The 18,618-nt window shown below is 33.2% G+C and overlaps 1 protein-coding gene across 17 annotated transcripts in view; it reads left to right on the top strand.

Moving 5' to 3' along the window:
• CLOCK (clock circadian regulator) overlaps positions 1-18,618 on the top strand; it is a 112,773-nt gene that overhangs the window by 15,157 nt on the left and 78,998 nt on the right. For 8 of the 17 annotated variants that reach the window (XM_032497864.1, XM_032497773.1, XM_032497798.1 and 5 more), the window contains one exon: positions 13,472-13,602. The exons of 3 other annotated variants lie outside the window; for them this stretch is intronic. The gene's annotated coding sequence lies outside the window, so the exon portion shown is untranslated. Of the gene's footprint in view, positions 1-1,696; positions 1,835-13,471; positions 13,603-16,932; positions 16,977-18,618 lie in introns of all 17 variants that reach the window. 6 more of the 17 variants (XM_032497819.1, XM_032497761.1, XM_032497809.1 and 3 more) reach the window with 4 other exon arrangements.

Raw genomic sequence — 18,618 nt, 5'->3', positions numbered from 1 at the left:
AAAAGAGAACATTGACAAATCTTTAGCTAGACTAAGGAAAAGAGAAGACTCAGAAATGAAAGGGGAGACATTACAACTGACACAACAAATACAAAGGAAAATAAGACTACTATGAACAATCATGCCAACAAATTGATTAATCTAGAAGAAATGAATAAATTCCTAGAAATGTACAATCTACCGTGACTGAATCTTGAAGTGGAAAAAATGGACAGACCAATAATGGATAAGGAAATTGAAAAATAATCAAAAGCCTTGCAACAAAGAAAAGCCAGGACCAAATAGTTTCACTGGTGAATTGTTCTACCAAATATTTAAAGAATAATTAACACCAGTTCTTCTTAAACCTTTCCAAAAAACTGAAGAGGAAAAAACACTCCTAAACTCATTTTGAGACCTGATATCAAAACCAGATTAGGATACTACAAGAAAACTACAGGCCAATATCCTTGATGATATAGGTGCAGAAATGATAAACAAACTACAAGTAAACTGAATTCAACAACACATTAAAAGGATCACACACCATAGTCAAGTTCAGTTTATCCCTGGGATGCAAGGATGATTCAGTATACACAAATCAATAAATGTGACACACCATGTTAATAGAAAGAAAGATAAAAATCACATGATCAGTTACTATTGAATAGATGAAGAAAAGCATTTGACAAAGTTAAAGTTCTTTCGTGATAAAAATTCTCAACAAATTGGGTATGAAAGGCATGTACCTCAACTGTGAGAGAGAAGTATTTTGTGTTTTGAGTCACCCAGTTTGTGATCCTTTGTTTTGGCAGCCGTAGGAAACCGAAATAAGTTCCCATTAGAAAATGATGTGAAATCACAATATTTAAAAAAAAAAAATTGGCGCAGACCCTAGATAAAACTTCTGCCAAAGGAAATGAATAGAAATGTAACATGCAAAAGAGAAGTGACTCAGAATAAATCTTATTTTAGGAAATGGAAGGAAACTTGACAAAATATTCTCTGTACTCAGTAAACATAAACAGTATAGCAACAGAAATGGTAAGGAATATGAAAAATTGGAAACATAAGTATGAAAGTTTAAGCACAGTAATTTATGAGGGCAGACTTTTTTCCTCCTGATTTTTTGATTAATTTTCTAGTTTTATTACATTGTGATTTCTGTATACCCACATTGTCTAATAGAACTTTTTGTGATGATGGAAGTGCTCTATAGCTGCTGAGCGATAGAAACCACTACCATAACAAGCAATCACTTTTAACCATGTTTGCAGGTTTTCTGATATTTATCTTTATGTTATAACTAACATGTCTTTTTTTAGATTATCTTAGAAAAACACATAACATTAAATTTATCACCTTAATCATTTTAAAATGTCCTGTTAGTGATAAATATATTCACACTGTTGTGTGGCAGATCTCTAAAACATTTTTCATCTTGCAAAACTGAAACTCTAATCATTAAACACTAGTTCTCCTTCCCCTCTGCCCCTTGCCCTTGGCAGCTGCCTCTCTGCTTTCTGTTTCTGATTGTGACTACTTTAGATACCTCAAGTAAGTGGAATCGCGTATTATTTGTCTATAAGCTGCTTTTGCTTAACATAATGTCCTTGAGGTTCATCCGTTTTATAGTGTGTGACAAGATTCATTTTTTAAGGTTGCATAATATTCCATAGTTGTATATCCCACATTTTCTTTATCCATTTATCTGTAGATGGACTTTTGGATTGCTTTCACCTCTTGGCTCTTGTGAATAATGTTGAAATGAACATGAGTGTACAAACAACTCTTCAAGATCCTGTTTTGAATTTTTTTGAATACGTATCTGGGAATGTGATTGCTGGAGCGTATGGTAATTTTATTTCTAGTATTTTGAGGAATATCCATACTCTTTTCCATATAGCTGCACCATTTTACATTTCCAGTAACAGTGAACAAGTTTCCAGTTTCTCTATATCCTCACTAACCCTTGTTATTTTCTGTTCTTTTAACAGTTTCCATCCTAATAGGTTTGAGGTGATATCTTACTGTAATTTTGATTTGCATTTCTCTTATAATTAGGAATGTTGAACACCTTTTGTATCCTGTTGGCCATTCGATTTATCTTCGTTGGAGAATTGTGTATGTCCATTACCCATTTTTTTAGTTGGATTATTTGGTTTTTGTTGAGTTATAGTTTCTTAGGTATTATGAATATTAAGCCCTTTATCTGATATATACTTTGCAAATATTTTCTCCCATTCTTTTGGTTGCCTTTTTGCTCTGTTGATTTGTTTCCTTTGATAAGCTGAAGCTTTTCAGTTTAATGTAGTCCATTTGTGTATTTTTGTTTTTGTTGCCTGTACTTTTAGTGTCATATCCATGAAAACACTGCCAAATCCAATGTCTTGAGTTTTTCCCCAGTGTTTCTTCTAGGAGTTTTATGGTTTTAGATCTTATGTTTATGTCTTTAATCTATTTTGAGTTCATTTTTGTAAATGGTATGAGGTAAAGGTCTGAATTCATTTTACATATCCAGTTTTCCCAGCATCAATTGTTAAAGAGACTGTCTTTTTTCCCATTGTGTAGTCTTGGTATTCTTGTTGAACATCATTTGGCCGTATATGCAAAGGTTTGTTTCTAGGCTGTCTATTCTGTTCCGTTGGTATTTTATATCTGTCCTAATGCTACTGTCTTAATTACTGTTGCTTTATAGTATGTTTTGAAATCAGGACTTGAGAGTTCTCCAGTATTGTTCTTTTTTTCCCCCAAGATTTTTTGGGCTATTTGGGATTATTTGGGAAATCTTTAAGGTTCCATATGAATTTTGAGATTGTTTTTACATTTCTGCAAAATATGCTAGCAGGATTTTAAGAGAGATTGCATTGAGTCTATAGGTTGCTTTAGATAATGTGGACATTTTAATAATACTGAGTCTTCCAGTCCACAGAGTGTCTTTCCATTTCTTTGTGTCTTTGGTTTCTTTTAACTATATTCTATAATTTTCAGTGTATAAGTTTTCACCTCTTTGATTAAGGTTATTAAGTATATTCTTTAATGCTGTTGTAAATGCAGTTGTTTACTTAGTTTCCTTTTTTGGATTGTTCATTGTTAATGTTCAACAACAAAACTGATTTTTGAGTCTAGTTTGCATTGGGCAGCTTTACTGAAATCATTCATTTGCTTTAACAGTCTTTTGTGGGTGTGGAATCTTTAGGGTTTTCTGCATATAAAACCTTGTTATCTGTGAATAGAGGTAATTTTTTGCTTCTTCCTTCCGTATTTGAATTCCTTTTGTTTCTTTTTCTTAGGTAATTGCTTTAGCTAGGATTTTCAGCTCTATATTGAATGGAAGCAATGTGAGTAGGTATCCTTGCTTTGTCCATAATTTTAAAGGAAAAGCTTTTAGTTTTCATTGTTGAGTATGATGTTAACTGTGGATATTTATTATATGGCTCTTATTACATTGAGGTGGTTTGCTTCTGTTGATAGTTTGCTTAGTGTTTTTATTTTGGAAGATTGTTTAATTTTGTAAAATGCTTTTTCTCCATCAATTGAGGTGATCTTTTTTTCCCCTAGATTCTGTTAATGTGGTGTATGACATTGATTGATTTTCATATTTTGAACCATCCTTGCCTTCCAGTTATAAATACCATTTGATGATGGCACATAATCCATTTAACTTGCTGTTGAATTTGGGTTGTTAGTATTTTGTTGAGCGTTTTTATATAAATATTCATCAGGAACATTGGTCTGTAGTTTTCTTGTCTTTTTTTGGCTTTGGTATTGTGGTAATGCTGGCTTCTTGGAATGAGTTTGGAAATGTTCCCTCCTGTTTAATTCTTTGTAAATTTGAGGAGGATCAGTGTTAGTTCTTTAAATGTTTTGGAGAATTTTCCTGCAAAGCCATCTGGTCCTAGGCTCTTTGTTGGGATCTGCTTTTATTTCTTGATTAATTAACTTTATTCTTTTGATTTTGCTAAGAAAGATAAGGATTTAGCTTACTTATGTTGTCCTGAATGTCTCTTCTATCTTCATTCTGAAGTTCAAAACTTTTATTATAGTTAGTTCTTTTATTAGTACTTTTTAACTGTAAATAGTTTCTTAGATATTGTATTTTAATCCCTAGTATGACAGATGAAGACTTTTATCTGTTTCTCCATCTTGTCTCTTCTATTCCCTCACTTCCATTCCTACTTTTTTTTTTGGTATTTGACCAGGCTGATCACATGACATTTACATTCTGCTCTATAATAAGATTTAGGTCTGAAAGACATTCAGGCTTTTCAGTATGTTGATTCTAAAAGCTGAACACAGTAAATTGCAGTTGATCATTTAGCTAGAATTATTTTTTAATTTTCCATGGGTCCAAAATTATGTTGCTACAGGAACTCAAAAAAGTAAAATATGTGATAATCAAGGTAAGGTTGGTTCTCTTTATTTAGGTTCATAAGTTTTTTCCACTATCTTGTCACTATTTTGCTTTATATTCTGATTAGTTTGCTTAGTTTTGTTCATTTCCTCCCTCCCCAGTCTGTAATTGCCTTTTTCTCTTTGGTAGAAAAAAAATCTACCTTCACCCTATCCTCAAATGTTTCCTGCTTGAATCATAGTATCTCTTCTTTGTTGGATGGAATTCCTCATTTTCCTGGAGACATCCCTCTTAGAGTTCTTCTGCTTCCTGCCTCAGTCTTCATGGGTTGGTAGTCTGCTGTATATCTTTCTGAGATACTCCTTCAGTGTATTTCTGCATTAGATTTACTGTTTCTTAGGTATCTTTCTCTTTCATGGCACTCCCCTTTTTGCTGGAATGTATTCTAAATTAACTTAAGTACACAGGGTATTTAAGATGTAAACATTATAAATTCTTGCATGCCTGAACATAGTTTTTGTCCTGGTTCATAATTGCTTAATAGTTCGGGTGCAGAAATTTAGATTCAAATTAAATTTACCGTAAGAACTTAATGGATTTTGCTCTATTCTGTTTAGATCAAAATGGAAGGGAGTCTAATGCTACTCTGAGTCTTGTTACTTTTTTAATAACCTTTTCCCTCTCTCTTTGGAAGTTTTAGTGTTTTATCTTTGTCCTTGTAATTCTGGAATTTTAGAGTTAATGTGTCTAGGTATGAATTGTTTTTGTTGTTCTATCCAGACTCTCTGGAGTTTGTAGGCCCTTTCAGTTGAAATACAGGTCTCTCCCTTCAGGTGTGGAAAATGTTCTCTTATTATTTCTTTGGTAGTATTTCCTGGTTGTCTATGTTCTCCCACTTGGGAATGCTCACCAGCAGATTATTGGCTTTCTGTTTGATCCTTATGTCTTTATCTCTTCTTCTGTTTTCTGCCATTGGTTTTTAATTCTGTATTATAACAGATTTCTTCAACTGTATATTCCTGTCTTCCTATGACTGTAAGCAGATTGTAAATATTTCAGTAGCTTTGCTTGTTTTCTCCGGGTATAATATAGTAGTTAAAAGCATATATGATGGAACCAGACTACCAGACTATGGGTTAAGATCCCAGCTCCACCCTTAATAACTACGTGGCCTTCGGCAAGTTATTTAACCTCTCTATGCTCAGTTTCTGAACTACAAAATGAGGTTAATAACTATTTTGTGGACAAAGGAGTTCATATTTGTTAAGCATTTATAACAGTTCTTAGTGTAATGAAATCTGTATCATTGATTATTAAATATGTGGCATTCTGGGTTTTGTTTTGTTTTGTTTTTTTAAATTGAGTGCAGTTTCTTTAGAAGTATCTCAAGGATATTTTGTTTTGTATCCTTTTTTTCTGTACCGTGAATAATCTTTAGTTCTTCTGGGGTTAGTTGATCTAATTATTTATTTTGGTCTTTTTCTAGCTGTGGTTTTTCCTTGTATGGCTGGGGATTATTATTGTTGGTTCATGTATATTGCTACAGGATTATCTTGATTATTTTAAGTAGCTGTGGTAGGTTTTTTTCCCTTGTTGGATAGGTGGATTTTTGTTTGAAATTACCTTCTCTGTTTGAAAAGAGTAGTTGGTAATTCTCTGTACATAGATGGAGCATCTTGTCTGCTGGCAAGTTTGGGTTTAGAGCAGAAGAGCAGAGAAGTATTGTTATTCTCAGGAGCTTTCCAGTTGTCATATTGACATGAGCCCTCCGGACACTTAACATCCATCTGATTTCTTTCTGAGCAGTTTGTTAGATTTCTTTAGAAAAAAGTTTCGCAATTTTAGGCCTAGGGGTGACACTGGGCCTTGTTTAGCCAGGGAAGGGGTGCAGAGAAAAGAGACAGATAAAGCTTTTTTTATAGGTTGCTTGTTTTCAGCCTGCTTACCTGCTAACACTGAGCCTAGAGTCTCAGCATGATTGACTTAGAGCTCCACTCTAGTCCCTTTTTCAAATTTTTTACTTACTTTCATTTTTTTAAATGGAGATACTGGGGATTGAACCCAGGACCTCATGCATGCTAGGCATGCATTCTACCACTGAGCTATACCCTCCCCCAACTCTAGTCCCTTTATGTGTGTATTTTGAACTATGCTTTCCTTATTTCTGTGTAACCTGTTAACACACTTGGATCTGCTTTCTGTTCTCCAGAAATCTACTGTGTCATTTCATCTCTTTGTAATTTTCTTCTGCATTCTTTTCATTGTTTCATAGATTTCACTTTTTCTACATTTGTGCTCTCTTATCAGTAGGCTTTCCAAAGGCAAAAGAGGCAAAACAAAATGTTTGTTGTCATCATCTCTTTCACTCTTCAGGTTTTCTTTTGGAAAAAAAAAATAGAAAAAGAAAGAAAAGGATGAAAGAAATTGTCACTTCACCCCTAAATACTTCTATATGTTTCTTTAAAAAGTAAGGATATTTTCTCACATAAACTCAGTATCATTACCACATCTAACTATAAATTAATGGTAATTTATTAATGTCATATAATGCTTAGTCCATATTCAGAATTTTTCAATTGTTTCAAAAATGCCATTTGTTATTGGTTTGTTTGAATCAGGATTCAAATGAGGTATTAACAATTGGTTGTTAGGTTTTTTTTTATTTTGGAAGGAGAGTGACATGAGTTTATAGATCACCTTTGATTGAAAATATTTGAGCAAACTATGTGTTACACAGTTCTCCAGTTTCTTGAGAGTGCAAAATCTTCCTCAAATAACACATGCTTTTGTTTTAATGGAATATTTTAAACATACACAGTGGTATACAGTGTAGAATAATGAACTCCCATCAACCCATCACCCACCTTTAATAACTATTAATTCAGGATCTGTCTTGCTTCATCTATATCCTTACCCATCTACTCTCTCCTAATACTATTTGAATCATATTTCACATATCATTCATTTGTAAATATTTTAAAGTATATTTCTTAAACTAAAGACTCTGAATCTTTTAAAATTTTAGGACAGTTGACAAGGCCTTACTCCCTTTTCCCTTTTTTTCATCTGTGTTGAAGAAACTAGGTCAGTTGTCTTTTGTAGAATGGTTCACATTCTGGATTTATCAGATTGCTTCTTCCTGATGTCATTTTACTAAAGCCTTTCCTGTATTAGTATAACCTGAAAGTTTGGTCTAAAGCAGTGTTACTCAACCTTTATTTTTTTCCACTGTTTTTCACTTGAAGACATTTTTTTCTTTATTGTCTGCCCCCCAAGACCGAAGAATAGATAAAGCATTGTGCTTTGGAGGGCAAGAAACCATTTTAATTTACTTATTTAAGATTTTTTCACCATTTGGGTGTGACATTGCTGCTGTTAAGAATATATGATACAAAGGTTTGATATATTCCAGTTTGACTCTTTCTTAAACAAGAACATTTTATAAGTAGTACTACATACTGCATATTTCATTACATCAAGAGGTGCAGAGTATCTGTCTCATTTTTGGAGATGCTAAGATCAGTTGCACTCAGTTGGTGACAACATGATCCGTTTGTGCAATTCATTGACTTTTTCTCCTAATGGTTTTAAAGTCCAGTGATGATTGTTGCCTACCTAATTATGTCATTGCTTTTGTTCTTATTAGCTAAAATATTTTGAAGGACTAGCGCTCACTGATTAGGTCACTTTAGTTACTTTGAAATATAGTTTAACAGGACAGGTAAGAAAAATGCTTTATTAGTTACCTTTTACTTACCAATTTTTGATTAATCCTTAGTATACATCAATATCCATTGGATTTAATTCTAACTTTCTGATTTTTTTTTAAACATTTCTATTTGTAAGGACTAGTATTTTGTGATTAGTTACTATGGAGGTTTTCCAAAGAACAAAGGCAAAATTTACTTTAAAAATTAAATAAAACTCCCTTGCATCAATTGTATTCACTTACCTTTAAATATTGTGCTAGTTCATCATCTTAAGATTTATTTCATCATGATTCATTATTTCCATCTTTCCTAGAAAGATAACATGAAAATAGAAGAATAATGGTGTCATGTGGAGGAGTGATAGAATATGGGAAAAAATTAGCACTATTGCATCTTTTTTTCAGTTTTTTAATTTTTTTTGTATTGCCCAAGTTACTGCATTATTTTTCAAGAAGTTATAAAAGAAGATTGGAGACATTATTTTTGTGGGCTGCTTTTAGTTTTCATTGAACACAGTTGTGGATTCAGAAACTTTCATTTCTACCCATAATGGGAAAGAGAAGAAAAATGACAGTGGAAGATGTTTCACATCTTTCTGACAAATCAGCAGATGAATGCAGAGAGGTTAGCAGCACTCCAGGCTCTAGACCAGCATTATCCAATAGAAATACAATGTGAAAGACAAATGTAAGCCACATACATAATTTACAATTTACCTTAAAAAGAGTAAGCAAAGAAAATAGTGTCATTGAGGGAAAAAGAAATATTTGGAATTCCTTTTAGGAATTAACACTCTGTGGGACAAACTTTGATGGATCTCTTCTGTCTCTTTTTTTTGGCCCCAGTTAGATAAATTCTCTCTCTTCCTATTCTCCCCTGCATTCACCTCGAATTGGCCATGTTTCTCGTGGCTCTGTATAGCATGGTAACATACTACCTTGCCTTTGCTTTGTCTCCTTATATGCCTTTCTTTCCTTTTACTTCTTCACATCAGGGTATTGAACCCTCCCTTTCCAAAGAGTCAGTTTGTTCCTTTGCCCAGGCTCTTTTTGAGATGAAATAATGGCTTCCAAATTTCCTTGACCGCAACCTATAGTGAGAACTATAATTTATGTTATGACCCAGTACACACATAACACACATTAACACATACCTAATAAAACAGTTTCAGGAAATACCCTTACCATTATTAGATATCCTGTACTTTGACTTTTTTTTTCCTATCCTGTTTCATTTAAAAAATGCTGGTTATAATCTTCTGTTTTGCTGGACCAAAGCATAAGAACATTTGTAATTTTGTAAGGTATTGATGTATTGTTCTTCATAAGTTGGTACCAATATTTACTCCCAACAGCAATATGTGAGAGTAATGTCAAAGTTGGTATTATAAGTGCTTTGCAAATTCTACCCCTAGAGTATGTGACTCATCCGTGTCCTCAGACTTGTTCAACATCCATCCTGCCTGGGGATAGAGTAGCCTTAATTCAACTCCTTTTTCAGTAATAGTTGGAGATGGAGAAAGAAGCCTGTGGACTAGTTGAACATTTTTTTAGGATTCTGTCCTGTTTTATTTATAGTGTTTTGATTGTATCTCTTTGAATAGCTTTTCTGTAGTTGTTCTAGGTTTTATATTATGTGTACATAACTTACTATAGTCTACTGGTTAAGTTCCTTAACTACCACCCCCCAAACCTCCTTTTCTAATTTAATTGCCTTTTATATTTTCTTTACATATCTTGAGAACCATATCACACAGTGTTAGAATTTTTGCTTAAATCATCAAAAATAATATAGAAGACTTAGAGAAGGGAAAGTCTGTTGTGTTTACCCATACTCTTTTTACTCTTTCCATTTTTTCCCTCCTGATTTTCCAATGTTCCTTTTTTTATAACTTCCTTTAGGTTTGAAGAAATTCCTAAAGTCATTCTTTTTTTTAAGGCAGGCCTACTGATGGCAGGTTCTCTTAGTTTTCCTTCATCCATGGACATTTTAATTTCCCTCTCTTTCCTAAACGATATTTTGTCTGGATATAGGATTCTTGGTTGGCAGTTCTTTTCTTTCAGTAGTTGAAAAATGCTTCTGGACATCAAAAATATGAATATAAATTGAAACTCAAAATGTTTATTAACTGTGTCTATGATGGTCTAAGTGTTAAAGAAAAGAAGTTTCATCACCATGAATGAATTTAAATATATTAGAATTGAATGAGACTGGTTTCAGTGGAAATTAATGGTGAAGAGAAAAGATACTGGGTAATAAATAAATATGAGGTTTACAAGACACTTATTTATAATTTTGTTAGGTATATAATTTATAGTAGAATTTATAGCATATTCCTGCTAAATTAGTCCCAGATCTTGAGTTGTAAATATTTCTAGATAAATTAGATAAGGAGTCTGGCCGTAAGCTTTTTACCTGAATGAACTAACTGACAGCTTTCTTCAATATTTATCATCACCATTTTCATTGGATTCTCTCTCAGATGGGCTTCTTAGTGAAAAATTTTTGTTATTCTCAGTTCTTGAGGATTTAATAGTGCACTAGGGCCAAAGTATCTCCTTTTTAATGTCACGTGTTTTTCTTAATAAAAGTGTGTGGCGGGGGAGGGTATCGCTCAAATGGTAGAGTGCATTCTCAGCATTTATGAGGTCCTGGGTTCAATCCTCAGTATCTCCTCTAAAAATAAACTAACCTAATTACCCCCTTCCCCCAAATAAAATAATTTAAACAATATAATAATAAATAAATAAAATATTTTTTAAAAAAGTGTTTGGGATAGGGAAAGACAGGACCACCTTAAGTATGTGATATCTCCATTAAAGGATACTCCCCTGATATTAGTATTTCAGGTTATTCCTTTGGTGTTCTGGATATTTCTTCAGGGAAATGCATTGTAGTGAGATTTTGGATATGTGAGAGATGTCTTCCTCTTGTGAACTGAAAGAAGGTGAATATAAAATAGAGTATAGGAAAGGAGAAACCAGCACGATGCTCTGACTTATTCCAGTAACTGGTTGGTAATTATAGACATTGAGAATCTGGAAACTGATACCTTTAAAAACTATCTGGTACCCCGCATGAAGACTGCTGGATTAAGGTATAATCTTTCATCACTAGATTATAATCTTGAATCCTCTGCTGTGTAATATGTATTTACTTTTTATTTTCACAACTGTTTTGAGTCTCTTAAGGACCTTCATCATTGTGGGTGATTACTACTACTTCTCTGTGCTCTTTTTGAGTTAGGGTTCTTTTTCATTCTTCCTGAGTATGTTCCTCTGTGGAATAGTTTTTTTAATTAAGTTATACTTGACATACAATATTATATTAATTTCTGTATACAGCATAGTGATTCAATACTTTTATACATTATGAAATAATCATAATATGTCCAGTTACCTTTTGTCACTAATCAGAGTTGTTACAGTATTATTGACTGTATTTCCGTTATATCTCCTTGACTTTATTTTGTAGCTGAAAGTTTTATACAACTCTTAATCATCTTCACCAATTTCATCCATTCCCCCTACCCTGTTACCTCCTGGCAGTCACCAGTTCTTTGTTTCTCAGTCTGTTTCTGTTTTGTTTTGTTTATTTATCTTGTTTTTTTTGATTCTACGTAAGAGTGAAATCATTCAGCATTTGTCTTTCTCTTTCTGACTTATTTCATTTAGCTTGATACCCATGTTGTCCACCCACGTTGTCACAAATGTCAAGATTTCATTCTTTTTATGGCTGAGTAGTATTCCAGTGTGTGTGCGTGTGTGTGTGTGTGTGTGCGCGCGCGTGCGTGCGTGATCTTTATCTAGTCATCTATTGATGGACCCTTAGGTTACTTCCATATCTTGACTATTGAAAATAGTGCTTCAGTGAACATAGGCATACACATGTCTTTTCAAATTAGTGTTTTTGTTTTCTTTGAGTAAAGCCAGGAGTGGAATTGCTGGATCTTGTGGTAGTTTGAGGAACCTCCATACTGCTTTCCATAGTGGCTGCACCAGTGTACATTCCCACCAACAGTGTACGAGGGTTCCCTTTTGTAGTGGAGCAGTTATTGTTCTTCTTCCTCCTCCTTTAACATGTGTTTAATTTTTATTCACAATCCACTTCCCTCAGATTTTGATTTTCCTCTGTTGCATCAGATTTTTGTCTGGTTGGTTGTTGGTTCTTCATTCATTCAAAAAACTTAGGATATGTTGCAAAAAGAAAATTAATTAATACCCAGGGGATATTGATCCTTATTGTATTTCAGTGACTAAAGCTCCACGAGGGCAGAAATTTAGTGTTTTTTCCCTGATCATTGGATATGTAGAACTTATCATAATAAGTGAATGAATGAGCAAGGAACAGAATTTCCCCAACAGAACTGCTAGTTAATCAGGAAATTACCAAATTAAAGTTGGAAAGTCTTTTGTTTTTGTTAATTGATCTTTAAAATAGTATTTTTTTGTTTGAAAAGTAATTAAAATGCTTCTGATATTGTGGTAAGAAGTGTTGTTAACATTGCCAATAATTTTTATTTTAATCATTAATAAAAATTAATGACCATGATTGGACCGTTTCATAAAACCATACTGGAAATAAAGGGTAATAAAAATAGCTACCTCATAGGAATGTTGTGAGGATTTAATTAATTAACACAATGTTGAGCACTTAAAACTGGGTTTCATACATAGTGGAATGCATGGCAACTGTTAATTAGTAATTGAGAATGGTGCTGAGACTGACTTCTTCCCTGTCATTTTGCCAGAGGGTCAGTTGATCAAATCATCCATCCTAGGCTGGCTATTGGCCTAGGGCAGTTTTCCCTCAGACCCTCACAAAAGCCCCCTGAAAGGATCGCCTTCTTCCTTCTCAAGTGGAGTGTGTGACTTGGGGCAAATTGCTTCACCTTTTTCTTTCCTCCCTTGCCCATCTTAGAGAATGACCTTCTCATCCCTTTTCTTACTCTGAGCAGCCACACTGGACTTGTTTCACTTCCACATGAATGCCATATTCTCTCCGAAATCTGACCTTTTGAACAGGCTGTTCCCTTCCAATGAAACACGTTCTTTCTCTCCCCTCTCTGCTTACTTTATTTGGTCAGATCCTACTTATTATGCATTAAATGCCCCTCCTTTAGGAGACCTTTCTTAACCAGTTCCCACCAGACTGGTTTGTATCTCTGCCATGCTTTCCCTTCACACCATCATAATTCTTAAAGCCTTCTATCCCATTTGGAGTTGCTCTATAGACTGAGGTCCCAGAGGGGTTGATGGGATCTGACATGTTCATTGCTAAATCCCCAATTCCTGGCATATAGGATGCCCCAATTAATGCTGTATACGTGGATGGGAAAAAAATACTGGAAGTATTGTTATTTAGAATTTGGTTAACATTATTTCCACAGCTGCACTTGTTTTACAGAATTTTTTTTTTTCCTGTAAAGCTGCTGAAACTTAGAAGCTGATTTTGTCACAGTGTAAGATGCCTTTGGAAAATTCTGCATTCCTCTTAGATGAATCTTTACAACTTGGTGAGTTTCACTAGATACCTTCAATCTTCATTTTGAGCTCAGAGGTATGCCATCTTTTTTTTCTTTTCTTTCTTTCTTTTTTTTGGCATAATTATTGGTTGCAGTGAGGTTTGCAATCTTCTGGCAAGGAGCAAAGGACAGAGTATTATAAAAATATATGATCTACTACTTCCCTTGATTTATCTTTAGAATTTTTATTCTTATGAGGAGTGAAGTTATTTGTTGGTATAATTGATATCCAGATGGTAAAGTTTTTTTTTTTCCCAGCAATTCTTGAAATTTTTCCGTTACTACCCCTAAGTAAGAATTATAATTTGTCCTTTTCTGAGATAAAGATAATTTGCAAAATGACTGAAAAGTAGAATAAGAACTATTTCCTGTCAGATTTTAGGTTTAGATAAAGGTAGAGATAATCAGTTGACTGAGGTAGAGAAGGGCCAGTCACCTACTGCAGCTCCAGGTTGCAAGCAAGTCTTTCCATCAGGGTCTGCAAACCACCAGATCCAGCCTGCTGCCTGTTTTTGTGTGACCCAAGAACTAAGAGTGGTGTTTTCAGTTTTAAATGGTTAGGGGGAAAATGCCAAAAGAAGACTATTTTTGACATGTGAAAATTATGTGAAATTCAGATTTTAGGGTGTATGAATAAAGCTTTATTGGAATACAGCCACTCTTTTTACATATTGTGTATGGCTATTTTCAAGCTGTAGTGGCAGAGTTAGGTAGTTGCATCAGAGACGTTAGGACCCAGAAAGCCAAAAATATTGACTGTGTGACCCTTTACAGAATAAATTAGCTGACCTCTACATAGTTGGAGAAGTATTTGTAGATTGAGTGCTAGGGTAAGAGATAAATTGGGGGAAATTAGAGGGAGGTGAAAGTTGATAGCAACTCTCAGTGACTTACCCTTTTTTTCTGTCCTGAAAAGTGTAATCCGTATTCTTAGTAGATTGACCTATGTTTCTGTTTAAAACCGAAAATAAATCAAGAGAAATTGATTCTTCTAACCTTTCTTCTAAAATAAATGTATGTGGGCATATGCAGAAAGAAATTAGTATATACTCTCAGTTTTTTCTTTTTTTTTTACCAGGTTTTAGTGTTACGGTAATATAGTAAGCACTTAAAAATGTATATCCCTTTTGTGTAGTTTCTGTTTTTCTCTGTGTTTGGAGATAACCTGTTACTTTTAAAGTGAAAATGCTAATACATTTTTTGGAAACTAGTTGGTGACTGACTCAGTGGAACAAAGCTAGAACATATGTTGGGGATGAAGGGGATGTGGTCCCTTTTGGAGTCTGTGGATAGGTTGGAGGATATTCTTAAGCAGCTCTTCTGCAGTCTGATAGAGGTAGGTTAAGTTTTGTATTAGGAGATAAAATACCAGGATTTTAGGATCTACCTTTCTTGTCCCTCTAGAACACTTAATAGTTTTGTGGCTTTGGACATATTTATCACTCTGCATCATAGGTGCTTCATTTTCAAAATAGGGGAAAGTAATACCTGTCCTGTCTGAAAACAGGAGTCTTTAGGTTTACTAAATTGTAAGCTTTTTAAGGGTAGGTACCATGCCTGTTTCTTAGCTGTTGGATCCACATGCAGCTGCCATAGATCTGACACATAGTTGGCATACGGTCACTATTTGTTGAGTGAAGGAATAAATCCTGTTGTGGCTAATAGCTGTTACATCTATGCATAATCATAATAATGCCAGTACCTTTAAAGATTTGCTTACTAGAATTGGGTGTTTTTTGTTAACTGTAGGAGGGAATTTTGATGAAAGCAATAGTTTTCTCTGGATCCATTCCTTACAGATAGCTGTCAAATCATTGGCCAGACTTATTTTGTCTCAGTTGATTATATATTACAATTTTTTGAAATCTTGAGGGACAAGATAAACCACCAATCCAAGAATCAACAGTCTCAAAGAAATCTAGAAACCCCCTCATTAAAAAATTTTAAAATGTATATATACTAAAGCCACTCTTGGATAGGAAGATTTATATATTCTCATTTAAGTTGTCTGAAACTTTTCCCAACTTTTCCATTGAGCCTCTATTTTTAATGAAACTTCCCTATATAGTCTGCTCAAGAACCCAACTTTTAAAATATTACCTTGGAGAATACCTTGTAAAGATGAGATAGTTTAAAAGTTATTTGGTTGAGGAAAACATTTACAGATTAAAGGAGTCTAGGGAGATATGATAACTGAATCTAATACATGACTTTAAACTGTATCCTGTACTGGAGGAAGAAGACACTCCTACAGGACTTTATTTGCTCAGTTAAAAAATTGGAAAATAGACATTAAAATACTTTATACTTGTTAAATTTCCTGAGGTTAATAACTATATTATTATTGATGAAAATGTCTTTGTTCTTAGGAAGTACACACTGAAGTATTTTGGGTTAAAAGGACATGATATATGCAACTTACTGTCAAATGTTTCAGGAAATATGTTTATCTTATATAAAGAAAATGATGCAAATGTTAACAATTAGTGAGCTGGATAAATATATAGGAGTTCTAATCATAATATCATTAAATATCTATTAGTATAATTTAGAACTTTAAAAAATCTTAGATACAATCTATTTAATTCTCATCTGTCCTGTAGTTTCTTTGATGTTCACTTCAGCTTGCTTCATTAAAAGTCTGTTAAGTCCCTTGGCTCCATAAATATGCTTTGTTTTTAAAAGTAGATCTTTTTTTTTTATTTTAAGTATTTTGAAGGAAATTCAAGAATAAGAATCTATTATAGTGTTTTTCAAATTGGTATAAATAATTGCAGATATTTTTTGAGTATTTAGTTTGTGCTTGTCATATTCTAAGTATTTTACATTTAATAATATATTTTATTTCACAACCTTATGCTGACACCTTGCCTTGATTTGTTTTTTCAATTCTAGCTAAAACAGAGCTTAGATAGTAAGCCTCAGAAGCTTTGTGTTTTCTTATCTCTTTTTTCCAAATAGAAGCTGTGGAAACTGGTAATCAGGAACTTAATGTAGAAAAATTGATTGTATTTATATTAAGAAAAATTCCATATTTAGATCTAACTTCAAGCTAGGCTTTTGCCTTTATAATGTGGGAAGGAGCCACATATCAAGACTATTCTTTGGTAATTACTCAGAAAAAGGAAGTAAATAGGACTTTTTAGTACCCAAGTAAGAGGCAGACTGATGGGGAAACCCCTAAAAATTAAAAAATCAAGGGGCCCACATAGTATTGCTAACTTTAAAAAATATTTTATATTGAGTTAAAACATGCATATTATACAGTGCATAGATACTGAGTGTCATTTTGATGAAATTTTATGAAGTCAACACTCATTTAACCAATACCAAGATCAAGATATAGAATATTTTCATCAATCCAGGAGCCTCCTTCATGCCCCCTGACAGTCATCACGCACTCCCAAAGGTAACTATTATTCTGACTTCATTCAATATTCATTAGTATTGTCTATTTTTGAACTTCTTGTGTCTTTTTTTGATCAACATGTTGTTATGTGAGTTGTTCATGTTGATTCATATAGCAATAATAGGTCATCCTTTTTCACTGCTTTGTAATACTCCATTATATGTATATACCATAATTTATTTATCCATTGTACTTTCCACTAGCATTTGGATCATAATCAGTTTTTGGCTGTTATGATGAATTTTGCTGTGAACATTTTCAAGTATGTCTTTGTTACGTATGTATGCATTTCTGTTGGATAAATATCCAGGAGTGAAATTGCTGGGACAGGGTATTTGGCTGTTTAGCTTTAGTAGATACTCCTAGTTTTCAAAAGTGGTTGAAACAATTTACACTTCTCCAACAGTGTGTAAGAGTTCTTGTTGCTCTCCATCTTCATCAGCACTTTGAGTTATTAGTATTTCAAATGAATAGCTCTTCTGCAGTATATGTTGTGAAATTTTATTTGTACTTTTAATTTATGACTCCCTGATAACTTTAAAAATTAGCAGATGTTTGTATGCCTGTTGATCCTTTGGGCATCCTCTTAAGAAGTGGCTGTTTATGTCTTCTGCCCATTTTTGTCTTGGGTTGTCTATCTTACAGATTTGCAGGAGTTATTTAAATTTTTTGTTGAATTAAGTATTAAAGACATCTCTCTTACTTCTTCACTCTTTTAGTAGTGTGTCTTAGTTAAGATAATTTCTTAATTTTAATGAAGACCTTTTTATCAAATTATTTGTTTATGATTAGTGCTTTTTGTGTTTTAAGGAGTCTTTTTTTATCTCAAAGCCAAGAAGATATTCTGCTGTTTTCTTCTATAAGCTTGATTATTTTAACTTTTACATTTAGATTTATTCTTAGGTGGTAGGATTCATGGTTCATTTTATTTTCCATATGGAAATCCATTTGGCCCAGCATTATTTATTGAAAAGACTGTCCTTTCTTACTGTAATGAAGTAAGTTGCCTTTGTTGTAATTCAGGTGACTGTGAGTCTATTTTTGGACCCTGTTCTGTTCCATTGGTCTGTTGTTTTGCCAGTGCTATATTCTTTTAATTATTGTAGTTTTAAATCTTCCAACTTTTCTTCTTTAAAATTGCTTTGGTTCTTCTTAGTCCTTATGAATTTCAGTAAAAATTTTACATTCAGCCTGTCAGTTTCTTAAATAAGTAAATAAATAAATTCTGTATTTAATATTAAGCAAATTTAATATTATTTCATATTTTTGACTTGTTTAATATTGAATCTGTAGATCAATTTGGATATGTTGGACATCTTTCAATATTGAGACTTTCAATACATTAACCATGGTATATCTCCATATATTTTGGTCTTTAAAATTTATCTCAGAATATTTTGTTGTTTTGTATGTAGAGTTTGTATACATCTTTTATTACCTTTTAAAAATGTGATAATGATATTGTGGTTATGCTTTTGTAAAGTCTTTGTAATTTATAGATTCATATTGGAGTATTTACAGATGAAATGATACAGTTTTGGCAATTTGCTTCTAATGATACAAAGGATGGGAAGGAAGGGGGCAGGGGCAAAGATGAAACAAGAATGACCATGATTTAATAATTGTTGAAAATGGATGATGG

The sequence above is a fragment of the Camelus ferus genome, chromosome 2 (assembly GCF_009834535.1).
Source record: "Camelus ferus isolate YT-003-E chromosome 2, BCGSAC_Cfer_1.0, whole genome shotgun sequence".
NCBI classification, from domain to species: Eukaryota; Metazoa; Chordata; class Mammalia; order Artiodactyla; family Camelidae; genus Camelus; species Camelus ferus.
The sequence above is the reverse complement of the archived record's forward strand: the minus strand, read 5'-3'. Positions and strand labels throughout refer to the sequence as shown.